Source organism: Ambystoma mexicanum, chromosome 9 (genome assembly GCF_040938575.1).
Source record: "Ambystoma mexicanum isolate Mex_15411 chromosome 9, UKY_AmexF1_1, whole genome shotgun sequence".
NCBI lineage: Eukaryota > Metazoa > Chordata > Amphibia > Caudata > Ambystomatidae > Ambystoma > Ambystoma mexicanum.
The window spans coordinates 100,224,014-100,239,125 of record NC_090931.1 but is presented as its reverse complement, the minus strand read 5'-3'; positions in this window follow the sequence as shown (position 1 = coordinate 100,239,125).

Here is a 15,112-nt window from a genome sequence, read left to right as displayed (position 1 = left end):
AATCCACATGAAAACCTTCATGAAAATGATTCACAGATGGAATGCTGGCATATATTTTTTGCATGACATGAGCATGAATGCGATAGCAGCATTATGAAAGGTATTTACAGTGGCAATATAGGAATGCATTGTGGGAGCAGTTCATGAAAAGGATTTATAGTGACATGGCAATAGTGTCATATATTGTGGGTAGATAATCATTAAATATATTTACAGTGTCAAAGCTGCCACACACTTTTGAAACAGAATCATGAAAGTGATTTTAGTGGTAAAGTGTGCTGTAATATATTGCCAGTTTACTCTGGGTGTAGCGTCATAAAAGTGATTGCAGTGGCAATGCTGACATATATTGTGGGTTCATCATTGGCACAGTGACTTACATTGGGAATTATGCCATATATTGTGGGTGCAGTTTCATGAAAGTGATCTCATTGGCAATGCTGGCATATATTATGGGTTCAGCAATATTACAGTGATTTATTGGGGCAATTCTGACATATATTTTGGGCACAGCTTCATGAAAGTGAGTCACAGTGGCAATGCTGTAATATATTGCCAGTGCATTATCATGAAAGTGATTTACAGTAATGCTGGCATTCTCCACTGCAGTGACAATGCCAGCATAGATTGTCAGTACAGCTTCATGAAAGTGATATTAAGAGGAATTTCGGGAATATATTGGGAACACAGACATCCTTCAAGTGATCTAAAATGCTTCAGTGAACTGTTTGTGGACTGGCATTCATTGTTTTTTTTCATTTGTTACTCTAGAGAGAAGAATGCAAATAATATGTAATGTTGCACTATTTGTCTCAAGAGTTGTGCTGTAAAATGCAACTTCTCAGCTCATTTCTTAAAAAATGTTTTGAGGGGGAACTCCCTGAACCCACAACCATAATTGTGTGCTCCCTTGCTATACCTAGTAACTCTCACTAATTCAGGGAGGTATGAATGACGCTCCACTGAAAATATTCTCCATCTACCACTGGTCTTAAATCATTTAGAATGCCACTGACCCTTAAGGGCTCATCACCCACTCAATGGCACCAAAAACCACCTCCGACACTGAACATGCATGCTATTTGAAGTCCTCCCTTATCATGTCTCATATTCCACATTGCACTACCTGATCCCACCCTCTTTTTAATATTTATGACAACCTCTGGGTATTCAGCCCATCTTTCTATATCTATACGCTCAGTAGACACATCATATACCTCACTGGATTCTGGACATGTATTAGTGCTTAATTTGTAAAAGAATAAGTGCCAGGGCTCAAAAAATCTTGGCCCTATAATGCCGGTCTCGGGGTCGGCAGGTGCCGCCCACAGTGCGGGCAGCCCGGGCCGGTTCTGCGCTAGACCTAAATCGTCCCATCACACTGCTGCTGCTTCATGTCACATGTTTGGCGCTGCAGCAACTGCTGCCACAGGCTAGTAGTGGGATGGATGGGGAAGGCCCCACATGGGTTGAGGAAGTATAATGCTGTAAATATGGAAAATGATTGGTATGGTAGGTATAGTGGTTCCAGCACCCGGAGGCAAACGTGTAGGAAGAAGTTGAAACTTGCACTTCATTGCACTACACTGAACAGTCCCTTAAATAGCAGGTGTGTTTGTTTGGGGGTTTGGATTGCGTGTGGGAGGTGGGTGTGGTGATGGGGATTGTGGGGAGTCGGGGCAGGCCAGCAGGGGCCATTGTTCCGCTACTTCTTTTCATACACTTCGACCACTGGTGAAAAGAGGTCAAAATGTACCACTTGTTGCCTATAGAATCAGAAGATAACGATTCAGAAGAAGGTAAATACTTTTTAAAGTGCAGACCTAGTTCAAGCGCAGTGGGGTACTTTACAGGGTGCGAGTAGTCAGCATTTGGGCTTGCAACCTTTAATAGTAATGAAGTACCGTGAGTTGCAGTCTGTGCCTCTTTCTGTGCATTCATTGGGATGTTTTGAACAAGCCATGTTTTGAGAGATTTGTGAAATTGGACAATAGTGGGGGCATTGCGAGCCAACACACCGGAATTGAGCTCCAGAGGGTGGGTGCATGACAAGAGAAGTTATATTTCCAGGTGCTATCTTTGCAGATGAGTTGCGATTTAAGCCAGTTGGTCGATTTGCGGCGCAAGGAGTGTGTGCCACCAGATATGTGGCGCTTAGCTACCAGGTACGCCGGTATGCTACTCGTGACTGCTTTGTAGATGATACATGAAGTCTTGAACAATATCCTGGCCTGGAGCGGAAGCCAATGTAGTCTGTGTAGGACAGGGTGATTCTCACATAATCTTTCATTTCAAGACACAACCAGTTTGTTTTGTTACGTTCATTGGCATTTGGAAATTGCACATCTAAAATGGGCAGTGTACACATCCCCCCAATGAGCTGGTTGGGGTTGCAGTTACAACACTGGAGTAAATTTACACTGTGGGCAGCAGAAGTGGGTGGTAGCACTAGTGTGTGTGGAGCTGCCGTTTTTACGTGACACGGTTGTGCTAAACATATTTGTCCACCTGAAACTTTTTTTTTTAATTACAAATTAGCCACTGTGCTCGTCTGCTACACAGGGGAGTAACAACAAGTGCTCGCCCAAGCCCTAATCAATGTAAACACTTCATTTATGGTGCACAAAGGTTGAGTTCAAACCCCAATAAAGCTCACAAAGTTCTGCCCCTATCCAGAAACGGCACCTCTTCCACTGGCACTTCCTTTGATCAGGGAAATTGATATAGCTTCCTGTGTAGGCGCATGCAAACTCTTGTGTCATTAAATCTCTGACGGTGGTACACGAATTAGAAAGCTTTTCACACCCGCCTTGTGTAGATTCTTAATAGCGGAACAGTCCTTTGCCTGGTTGGACTGGTTTAGCGCATACAATTACATCGACCAAACAGATACATACCCTAAGTGTAAAGAAACTAGCTGAAAATGACTCTGGAAGTACATGTCCCATCAAGTCGCCAGAAATTGCTACCTGGATTAAATTATCCAACAGATTGGTTAGCTGTCTGTGAGCACACCTGGTGAAGGGCCAGTACCCTGGCCTGGCCCAAAAGAAACAGGAGTTGGCTTGGAGGTCCAGAGTATGTTTTCAGGCCAGATACCAAAGCTATTGAATTTAGTGGCACAGATCAGGGCATGAGGAAGCTACTACATGCGTTAGGTCACCAGTGTGCAAGAAATTGGGCCCTGCACAGCTACTGACTCCTCCACGGACAACAATGACCCTGAACCAAATTCAGCACCCCCTGGAATGTGGGTGTGCATGCCCTAGTAAACCAGATATTGCCTCCATTAATACGGATCTGAAATGGCTGAAGGATTCTGTAACGATGATTCTTGTCAAGGTGTTGCAGTTACTTAGTCCCATTATGAAGGACCTTGCCAACGTGAAGTTGATATGATTAAGAGCAGCAAGCATAACGCCATGAGGGCGTAAGGGAGAAACCAAGGTGAGGCCTGCGCGCCTACATATAAACTGGCAAGGGCTCGAATTGGCCTAAGAGAGGAACCCAAATTACTGCAACAATGGCGTGCTATGCCCCCCCATTATGCCCACCACTATGAGCTTGGGGATAAGGGGGATTGCAAGCTTAACAGAAACATTCGATATGTAATTTCCAACCCCTGAAAGCGAAGCCTCAAGCTAGGAAGGCATCAAGATGCAAGTAAATGGAACAATGAGAAGCCAAACCTGGCGTATCGATACCATCGTCACAGACTGTGTAAGGAAGACATCTGAAAAGAACACTCCAGTAGCCCTTTATGTGACAAAGTAAGGGGTTACTGGGCCCAGCACCCCACCACGGATGACCCCTCAACAGCACACTTTCACTTACCTTTACCGTAGTAGTCAGGCGGCCGTCGGGAGACTGTCTCTGGATGATTCAGGCCAGGGGTGGGCCACTGCTCACACAATCCGATTCCTCCTCACCAAACTCCAAGCAAGGGCACTGCAGCCAGCATCTAGGCCGTGGCGCGCACTGCACATGGCTGAGCTGGCTCAGGCAGGATGCTCTTCTCAGTCAGGACGGATATGGCGGACTGCGAAATGAGAAGGATGTGGTGCTGTGCGCACATCACCCACTCCACGTGACCATATTTAATTTAATTGGCTCTGTATAACAGCCAATGAAAAATGTACATTCTGTGCTACTATACAGAATTTCATCAAATACTGCATAGTAACACAGAATATATTGTTTTAATTGGCTGTTGTTGACTTGTCTTTTACTGCGCTGTTTGCGCAAACTAGAATATACATTTATATTCTAAGTGCCTGGAGCAGAGCTAGGAGCCTGAGCTCCAGAAAGAAAACTGCGTGGGAGTGGGACGCACATGTAACCAGCCAGGAGCTTGCAAGCAGAATGCACGTTAAACAAATATTAAAGTTTCAACAACAAACAAAACAGATTACCGCCAGCCCGCATCAGTACCAGTGACCAAGAAAGAGTGTCGGTGTTGCCCACCGACAACCACCGGCACAAAGTAAGCACTTGTCAGAATACATAAATGTCTTTATTGTCCACCCGCAACAATACTCCTAATGGCTAAAGGGGTAATGTGTTATTCAAATGACACAATGATCAGCACCTTCTAGACACTATTCTGTCCAAAATAAGCAGGTGTAATTCAATAAAAACATGGTCCTGACATTTGTATAAATTCCCATATATTGGTCAGTGATTCTGCAAGGGATGCATGCCATCAGCTTTGTCTGCTCCTTTGCATTCTGACTTGTGGTTGATAGGTTATCTTGCATGTGTAAAAGTAAATGGTCTGCCTTTGGGTTTTACAAGGCATGCATGGAACACTCCTGACGTGACCCTGTAGCCCACCTGTTGTGACATAGCAGCTTTATAATGTGTACAGAACTCACTATATATGAAACCCACCTGATGTGACCTTACAGCTTTATGCTGTGCATGTACTCCTCTGTGTATGTAACCCACCTGATGTGACTATGTAACCCGCATGATGCGACATGGCAGCTTTATGCTGTGCATGTAATCCTCTGTGTATGTTACACACCTGAAGTGACTATGTAACCCATCTGATACCACCTAGCAGCGTTATGCTGTGCATGTACTCCTCTGTGTATGTAACCCACCTGATGTGACTATGTTACCCACATGATGCGACATGGCAGCATTATGTAGTGCATGTAATCCTCTGTGTATGTAACCCACCTGATGTGACTATGTTACCCACATGATGCGACATGGCAGCATTATGTAGTGCATGTAATCCTCTGTGTATGTAACTCACCTGATGTGACTATGTAACCCACCTGTTGTGATCGTGCAGCTTTATGCTGTGCATGTACTCCTCTGTGTACGTAACTCATCTGATGTGACTATGTAACCCACCTGATGTGACCTTGCAGCTTTATGCCGTGCATGTAATGCTCTGTGTATGTAACTCACCTGATATGACTATGTAACCCACCTGATGTGATCTTGCAGCTTTATGCTGTGCCTGTACTCCTCTGTGTATGTATCCCACCTGATGTGACTCTGTTTCCCACCTGATGCGACATTGCAGCTTTATGCTGTGCATGTAATCCTCTGTGTATGTATCCCACCTGATGTGACTATGTAACCCACCTGATGTGACCTTGCAGCTTTATGCTGTGCATGTAATTCTCTGTGTATGTAACCCACCTGATGTGACTATGTAACCCACCTGATGTGACCTAGCACCTTTATGCTGTGCTTGTAATTTCTATATCTGTAACCAACCTGACGTAACCTCTTATAATGTAACTGGCACCCAGATAACCATGGGCTACCTAACTTGACCTGCAGACTAATGCTCAACATGTTACACTTGTCTGTAACCTACCTGACAGACCTGCACTCGAATGCTGAATATATTTCCCAACGTATTGCATTCTACCTGACTTAACCTGCAGCCCAGTGCTAAATATACCTGCAAACCCCCATACTATGAAGCGCGGCTTGTCATACTGTGTACATACCTGATTGTGTCTTCTGCATAGTGGTATACCTGATGTAGCCCCCGTACCATGAGGCATGGCTTTCCCAGTCTGTAAACCTAACTTGTTGTGTCTTCTGCATACCCGATGTAGCCACTGTACCATGAGGCGTGGCTTAAACAATCTGTACACCTACCTGATTGTGTCTTGTGAATACTTGTATACCTGATGCAGCCCCCTGTACCATGAGCCATGACCTTCTTGACTGTGTACCAACCTGATTGTGTCTTCTGCATACCGGTATACCTGATGTAGCCCTGAACATGAGGCGTGGCTTTCCCAGTTTGTACACCTACCTCATTGTGTCTTCTGCATACCTGTATTTCTGATGTAGCCCTGTACCATGAGGTGTGGCTTTCCCAATCTGTACACCTACCTGATTGTGTCTTGTGAATACTTGTGTACCTGATTCAGCCCCCTGTACCATGAGGCATGACCTTATCAGACTGTGTACCTACTTGATTGTATCTTCTGCATACCTGTATACCTGATGTAGCCCCTGTACCATGAGGTGTGGCTTTCCCAGTCTGTAGACCTACCTTGTTGGGTCTTCTACATACCTTTATACCTGATGTAGCCCCCGTACCATGAGGCCTGGCTTTCCCAGTCTGTAGACCTACCTTGTTGGGTCTTCTACATACCTTTATACCTGATGTAGCCCCCGTACCATGAGGCGTGGCTTTCCCAGTCTGTACACCTGCCTGGTTGTGTCTTCTGCATACTTGTATACCTGATGCAGCCCCCTGTGTCATGAGGCATGGCCTTCTCAGACTGTGTACCTACTTGATTGTATCTTCTGCATGCCTGTATACCTGATGTAGCCCCGTACATGAGGCGTGGCTTTCCCAGTCTGTACACCTATCTTGCTGTGTCTTCTGCATACTTCTATACCTGATGTAGACGCTGTACTATGAGGCGCAGCTTTTCCAGCCTGTACACCTACCTTGTTGTGTCTTCTGCATGCCTGGATACCTGATGTAGCCTCCTTACCACGAGGCGTGGCTTTCCCAGTCTGTACACCTACCTGATTGTGTCTTTTGCATATCGGTATACCTAGTGTAGCCCCCGTACCATGAGGCATTGCTCTGCCAGCTTATGCCTTTCTAGAACCACCTGTATGTTGTAACAAGTATGGGTGATTTTGCTCTTTGAAGAATGACACTTCGCACATACTGTAACTAGCGCCCTTTGACTGAGGATTTGGAATAAATAAATAAATACATATACATGCTTAAAATGTGCACATAAGTTGCAGAGTCGGAAGTCGGCGGAAGTCGGCGGTAGTCTGCGGTTGAAAGCGGGCCAGAGGATTAAGACCTTCTGACCAACTCTACATCACGGTACACAACACTTGCTTTAAGGGGTGGGGGGGTGCAGTTGCGTGATATCTTGCATTGTGAAGCTCTCATTTGAGTTATATGACACTTAACTCGGCCGCTTAGTTAAATAGTGCTGTGATTTTGTAATTTTGTATTCTTGTGGGAATCAAGGGGCGCGGCGACTGCGGGCTCGCGCTTTCACTTCAAGCAGCGGGTAAAAAGTTCCTGACAAATGTATGTCAATTCTTAATTGTCACCTGTAAGGTGTATTAGAGGGGTAGCGGTGCCTGTAGGGTCCGCCTTTTGAGCCACTCCTCGAGTGTTGCTTGAGTTGTAGCCTGTAGCTGAAAACGCCTGTAGCGACCTGTAGCGGCGTGATTTAACTCCAATTTACATCCCTTCATTGCAGCAGAGGGGCTGTAGTGAGTGCAGCTGTTGGCCTTGTTCTAACTTTTCCCTGGCGTTGCAGTGAAAACGCCGAAGAGGCGTGCTACCATAGCGACTGCAGTGCGTCCTGCAAAGCACGCAGCTCCCAGCAGACAATCCAGTGCACGAAATGGGCTAGAACAAGACGGAGCAAAAATGTCTCGCCCCGTCCTCCAGACCCGGGGGGGGGGGGGAGGGTCGCAGGCATGACTTCACTGCAGTGGGTGCTTCCTGGGAGCATGGTATCTCCCTGGGCTTGTGCTGAGGTCACGTGTCAGTGATCATGTGACTGAACTAATAAAAGCAACGAGCGGCTTCCCACTTGTCAGCCTTGGAACCAACTGCCTCCTGCATGGTGTGTGGTCCTTGCAGCATGTGTCGCTGAATATCAGGCAGAGGGCCTACCCTGTAGGGCCCTACACCAGGATTGTGCCCCTGACGGCAACACTGTCCTCCTGTCCCTCAGTAGTAGCAGAGCCCCTGCTGGGCAACGCTGGCTTTGTTGTTGTAATGGCCTGGGTGTTCCCAGGCCACTGATCTACCTGTGTGACCACAGGCAGACAGGGAGCCCCTGTCCTCTTAGCCCCGGCCTGTTTGCCCATAAAGCCGAGGCTGAGGTCTGCTGGGTGCCCCCAGCCCTGGTGTGCAGTCTGGTGAGCCAGATACTAGTTCCCCCTCTGGTCCGCTCCGCTGCGTGCTCGCAGTTTGATGTACTATCCGGGTGATCGGGTACCTGTTTCCCACCCCGGTGACCCAGGAGGGTGACTTAACATTCACAGATCCTGTGCCTCATTGAGCAGACTGCTTTCAGATGCCTCAGGATGCTGAGTCTTCGGAAAGTAGTCAGCAGCTGCTCCCGCTGCACAGCCCATTCTTCAAGGAGCATTCAGAACAGCAGTACTGGAGCCTGCATACAGAAACCACTGACGCCTCGCACACAATTTTGCATCTATTCAAACTGGTATATATGTTGTACATTTTACAGACATCTCTTTATTAGGGTGAATATTGTGATCAGTCAAAATAGAAGAGTCCATTATTCAGTTAAAAGGTTTTCTTAATTAATCACTATAAGACATATTCAACATTTAAAATTGTGGACATTATGCTGTTCCCATAATGCTCTCTGCTTTTATGTAAATCGCCAGGATTGGGTTCCATATAGAGATACTGGGCCTCATTACAAGTGTGGTGGTCCGGAAATAGCGATGTCGGTTGCACCGTACCGGCACCCTTTTCAGGACTGACCAGCACACTATGAGTTGCGATGCCGCAAACACCGTTCCCGCAATTGACACCCAGGTTGCACCTGGAGGCCGTGCCTGAAACATTGGCATGGCGGTTCAATGGGCACATTCCTAGTACCGACAACACAGAAACACACATGACCGCGCTGGAAACACTGGCATCACAGAAACACTGGCATAGCAGAACAGCCGTTAAACAGTATCAGGTGTGCATCGACACAGCACAGGTGACCATAATCAGCCCAGCTGCACACCATGAGCACTGTGAATACACACAAGGACCTTACCCGCACCCCACACACCTTCCAACACAACCATGCTGGCAGCTGCAGTAGCATTCATGGAGCTGGGGGCCCTGCATGCAGGGATGCAATATGAGATTGAATTAGAAGAGGCAGAGAGGCAGAGGAGGTAGTGGAGGCGCAGGAGGAGAAGGAGGATGATGATGGCCATGCACATGAACAATGGCCAGCAGGTAGCACCCAGCAGGCAGCCACACATACCCGCTTAAGTGCCACACCCTGGAACCTGAGCGCTACACAGATCCATACCCTGTATCGGCTGGACAGGAAAACCATTACCTGCACAGTCAACTTAATCCAGGATGACATCAGGAGCCTAATCAACATCAGGTCCATCATACCCGCCTTGCTGAAGGTAGCATCGGAGCTGCATTTCTTGTCTAACGGCACCTTACACCACACTGCACCCCCTGCATCACAATGCACTAGCTACTAGGGTCATCTGTGCCATTCGCTACGTCTTGTGACAATCCCATGTGATACAGACCAACATACAGACATGGCTTCCATGTCAATGACTTTACCACCATTGTGTCCCTCCCATGCAGGCGATGCCGGATACCACTTATTGCCATGGCTCATGACCCCCAACAGGCAACCGCAAAACCAGCATGAGCATGCATACAACTGTGCACACAGCCGTACACGGTGCACCATTCTGCAACCTTTTGGACTGCTGAAGGCAAGGTTCTGCACCCTGAGCAGATCAGTGGGTGCTCTCATGTACAGCCCAATGAAGGTGGGCAAAATAGTTCTGGCCTGTGCCATGTTACATAACATGTGCATCAGACGCAACATTATCCTTCCACCAGACATGGATATGCCCCCAACGAAGGCAGGGTACAGCACTGAGAGCACAGATGAAATACCATTGCCCCATTGCAGGGATGCCATGGACGGGCGTGATGCATGTTATGAACTTATCACCTACTATCTTTTGAGCACAGCACACATGCACATGGCCTAGGCCATCAACCACTATCTACACTGTACACCGAAATAAATCACACTCTCACATGAAAAATGAATGTCCAGTCATGATTCCAACGCAACAGCCAGTGTATTGATATGTGTGATGAAATATAACAGGTGTACCAACACTCCCTCCCCAACTATCCCTCTCCACACCCCCTCCCCATCTATCCCTCCCCGCACCCCATCCCCAACTATCCCTCCCCACACTACCTCTCCAACTTGTGTCAAATTGTCCAAAATGTCGCAGTACAACACACACCCATGGCACATGTTAGTCCTTTGCCTTTTTATGGGCCCGTTTGTCACCTCTGTCGTGTGGCTAACAGGCGTATCGACTTCCATATTGAGGTGCCACAGAGATAACTTGCGCGTGTGGAGCTTGTAGATGGCGTGTGGGAAGTGTCATCGTCCAGAGCCCCCTGCAGGGATATTGCCAGCGACTCAGCCTTGTCAGACATTATGCCATTGCCCTCAAGGACCCTCCTGGCCAGGAGCACTATTGCAGATGTTGCATGTCCAAGGGCACGTACACAGCGGTGTCCAATGGCCTGCCCACTCTCTCACATTCGCTGGGCCTCAGTGCGGAGCAGGGTTGCCTTCCCCTGCATCAGTCGGGACTCCTTCAGGTGCTGTTGCACCAGGGCCGATGATCCTTCCTGCTTTTCCTCAATACAGCGCAGGCAGCCATCTATGTCCCTGACACTGGGGAAGGGTGAGTCTGGTGGGCTTGAGAGGTTCATGGGGCTGTATTCAGGCTGCTCATAGGTGGCCTGGTCGGTGGTGTCCCTTGTGGTGCCACCTGCATCACAGCAGCTTCCTCTTCGCTGGAGTCATGGACAAATGTATGTGGCTACTCTGGTGTGGGTAGTACCCATCCTCCGGCTGTTTGCCTTGCAGCCAATTGCACCACCACAGGTGCTGCCAGGGTGGAGCGGGTAGCAGTTGTAGGCACTGCAGGTGCTGCCAGGGTAGAGGGGACAGCAGTTGTAGGCACTGCAGGTGCTGCCTCTGTTGGAGTGGCAGTGTGACAGTCACAGTGGTTGCTGCCGTGTTCTGGGTGGTGGTGGTCCATGGAGTTGACTACCTTCAGCGTCTGGTGTGCCTTGTTGGCCTCCTTCGCTGTCAGATGATGTGCCTGAGGGTAGAAGAAGGCCTGATTTTAGGGACCAATGTGGGTTCAAGATGCACTGATGCATGCAATATGTTGGTTTTGAGGTGTGTTGTAGAGGGGACATGCTGTGGTACATGGCATGGTGCCTACATGCTTTTGTTGTGTGGACTCAGCTACAGGTGTTGGGATTTTGGCACATAATACACAGCTCTACTGGGACTACTGTCGTGGTGTCCTGGCATTTGCTGGGGACGGTGGTACGAGGCATCTGTCTGTGTGTGGTGTATTGGAATGTGGAGGGTGGAGTCTCGGGGGGTTGGATGGGGCAAAGCTGGGCTTGATGGCCGACCCATTTGCAGGGCCATTATGTGTGCTGGGGGTCTTTGATAGGTCTGGCAGGGATGTGGGGGACACATGTCATTGCCATTGTATGGGAGGGTGGCCGTGTGTGGGTGAAACTGGGGGATGCAATTGTGTTGTGGTGGGAGTGGTGGCACGGCAGGCATGCATGCATACAATACACTGAGGCAGGGTGCTGTGTGTCTGTGTGGGGGAAGATGCTTTTACACTTGGCAGTACAGGGTGCCTGTGCAGTGTTCAGAATATATCACAGGCATGGGTCATTGTGAGGGGGCTAGGGTGTACAGCAGCAACAGCACCCTGGGTGTTGGTTCAGGTGTGGGGGTGTGTGCCTACATGGTGTGTTCTGGGGAAAGTGCAATTCCCATCTCAGTGATATAGTGGTACGTTGGTGAGAGCAGGGTGGTCAGGGCGGATGTTCAGTATATTGGGGCTGCATGTACTCACAGGCCTCGTCGGGTATCCCGGTTCCGGCCTCTGCAGCACCAACCCCTTCAGTGGCCTCCATGTGCAGCACACTGCTGCACTTCATATCCCAGAGCATGAGTCAGATTATCAAGGAGGGTCCACCATCTGTGGCCATGCTTTGTCTGCAGTGTTTAGACATGAGGTTCCAGACCCTCAGGTGGAGGTAGTCCCACTACTTATGGCAATTTCTGACTGTGCGTGGGGTTGTCCACACTGCTGATACTTTCTGTGCCATTTCATCCCATATGGCATTTTTCCTCTGCTGTGTTTGATGGTGTTGGTCGGTAGAGAACAACTTGCCCGCATGCAGGACAATGGTTTCTGCAAGCATGTGCAGCTCCGCCTCAGAAAAACGTGGCTTTTGCTGTCGGGTCTCACGGATGCGAGATGTCATGGTCCACTATGAATTTCAGCAGTCAGGAGGGGTGGGCGCACACTGGATGCTGCAGATTGCAATGGATTGTGTTTTCATGATGACCACCCCCGCCTATTTCCTGTTCCGGCGATCACTGTGTTCCCAGTCACGATTATTTCGGTGCCCATATATCTGGTGTTGCTGGGTCCGGCATCATGATGCCGGATCCGGGGGCACCAGCACCAAGGGCAATGGTGCAGATGTTTTGGCCACTTTAAATAGTGTTTCAGTGATGCCAGTGCCACCGTTTCTGGCATGCCAGAATGCGTGCGCCGATAACCCATGATCGTCCGTTGTTTCCGGCACTATGGGTTGCCAGAAACGGTGGCACCGGCATCACAGAAACTACGATTTCTTACCGCCAAATGTGTAATGGCGGCCACTGTGTTGCACAACCTGGCCGGGGGCCACGCCCCTTGGGCCCACCCACCTCCTTCCCAAAGCCCCGCCCGACCTTCCTAAGAAGTGATGGTTTCCCCAATAAACGTTTTCCATTTCCAGAACAGACTATGGTTGATGCTACAAACCTGATGCTAGTGGATACTAGGGACAGGGCCTCTGTATCCTTGTCCTTTATTGCTTTTTATGATGTGTTCTGTCTTGTTTACCACGCAGGAGTTCATGCGGGACTCCTGGCAGTGCGCTCTTCCCGTATTTGGTTTGGTGAACAGACCCTTGGAATAGCCTTATGGCACCCATGGGTGGGAGTACGACCCTGTACTCCTAGTGTATGTTTTTAGGCACCAGTGTGTGGCACACTCCTCTTCATACAGCCTACCAACATGCAGAAAAAGAGAACGTGGAAATGACTGGGTTCTTTCATAGGGCTCTGGAGCACCCCAGAGCAGACAGAATCTCAACATGAATTCCCGTGCCTGTGTTGGGACCACAAAATACTGCATCGGCATTCTCTTCGAACTACAATTGGGCTCTCACTGGCATTGCACCAATCTCTACCTAAGGAATGCATGTGTGCCCAACACCGCCTTGCCATTCTCCCTGCCAACAAAATGCATGTGTGCCCAACAACGCCTTAGTTTTCTGCCCCTGCTGACACAATGCATGTGTGCTTTACACTGCGTTGGTGTTCTCCCCTGATGACACAGTGCATGTGTGCTTAACACTGCCTTGGTGTTCTCACCCTGCTGATACAGTGCATGTGTGCTTTACACTGCTTTGGTGCTCTCACCCTGCTGACAAAATTCATGTTTGCTTAACACTGCCATGGTGTTCTCCTCCTGCTGACACAATGCACGTATGCTTTACACTGCTTTGGTGTTCTCTCTCTGCTGGTACAGTGCATGTGTGCTTAACACTGCCTTGGTGTTCTCCCCCTCCTGACACAATGCATGTGTGCTTTACACTGCCTTGGTGTTCGCCCTCTGCTGACACAATGCTTGTGTGCTTTACACTGCTTTGGTGTTCTCACCCTGCTGACACAATGCATGTGTGCTTAACACTGCCTTGTCTTTCCTCTACGCCTACACAATGGGCATTGTGCTCTCATTGTTGTTGAATTGTTCCTGCCTACAAAACCCATATATGCCTAACACTGCTTTAGTATTCTCCTCTGTCTATAAAATGCATGTGAGGTTTTTACATTTTCCCCACCTAAAAAATACACCTATTCCTAACACTGTTTTGGTATTCTCTTTCCCTTACTCACACAATGTTGCATGCCTAATATGGCTTTGTCTTTCTTCACCAGCTACAAAATGCATGATTGCCTAACACTGCTTTGGCTTTCTCCTCTTCCTCCAAAAAACACATGGAGTTCTCATTGCCTTGGAATTCTCACCCACCTTTAGAATACAGGTATGCTTAACACTGCTTTGGCTTTCTCTGCCTCCAAAAAACACATGGAGTTCTCATTGCCTTGGAATTCTCACCCACCTTTAGAATGCAGGTATGCTTAACACTGCTTTGGCTTTCTCCTCTGCCTCCAGAAAACACATGGAGTTCTCATTGCCTTGGAATTCTCACCCACCTTTAGAATGCAGGTATGCTTAACACTGCTTTGGCTTTCTCCTCTGCCTCCAAAAACACATGGAGATCTCATTGCCTTGGAATTCTCACCCACCTTTAGAATGCAGGTATGCTTAACACTGCTTTGGCTTTCTCCTCTTCCTCCAAAAAACACATGGAGTTCTCATTGCCTTGGAATTCTCACCCACCTTTAGAATACAGGTATGCTTAACACTGCTTTGGCTTTCTCCTCTGCCTCCAAAAAACACATGGAGTTCTCATTGCCTTGGAATTCTCACCCACCTTTAGAATGCAGGTATGCTTAACACTGCTTTGGCTTTCTCCTCTGCCTCCAGAAAACACATGGAGTTCTCATTGCCTTGGAATTCTCACCCACCTTTAGAATGCAGGTATGCTTAACACTGCTTTGGCTTTCTACTCTGCCTCCAAAAAACACATGGAGTTCTCATTGCCTTGGAATTCTCACCCACCTTTAGAATGCAGGTATGCTTAACACTGCTTTGGCTTTCT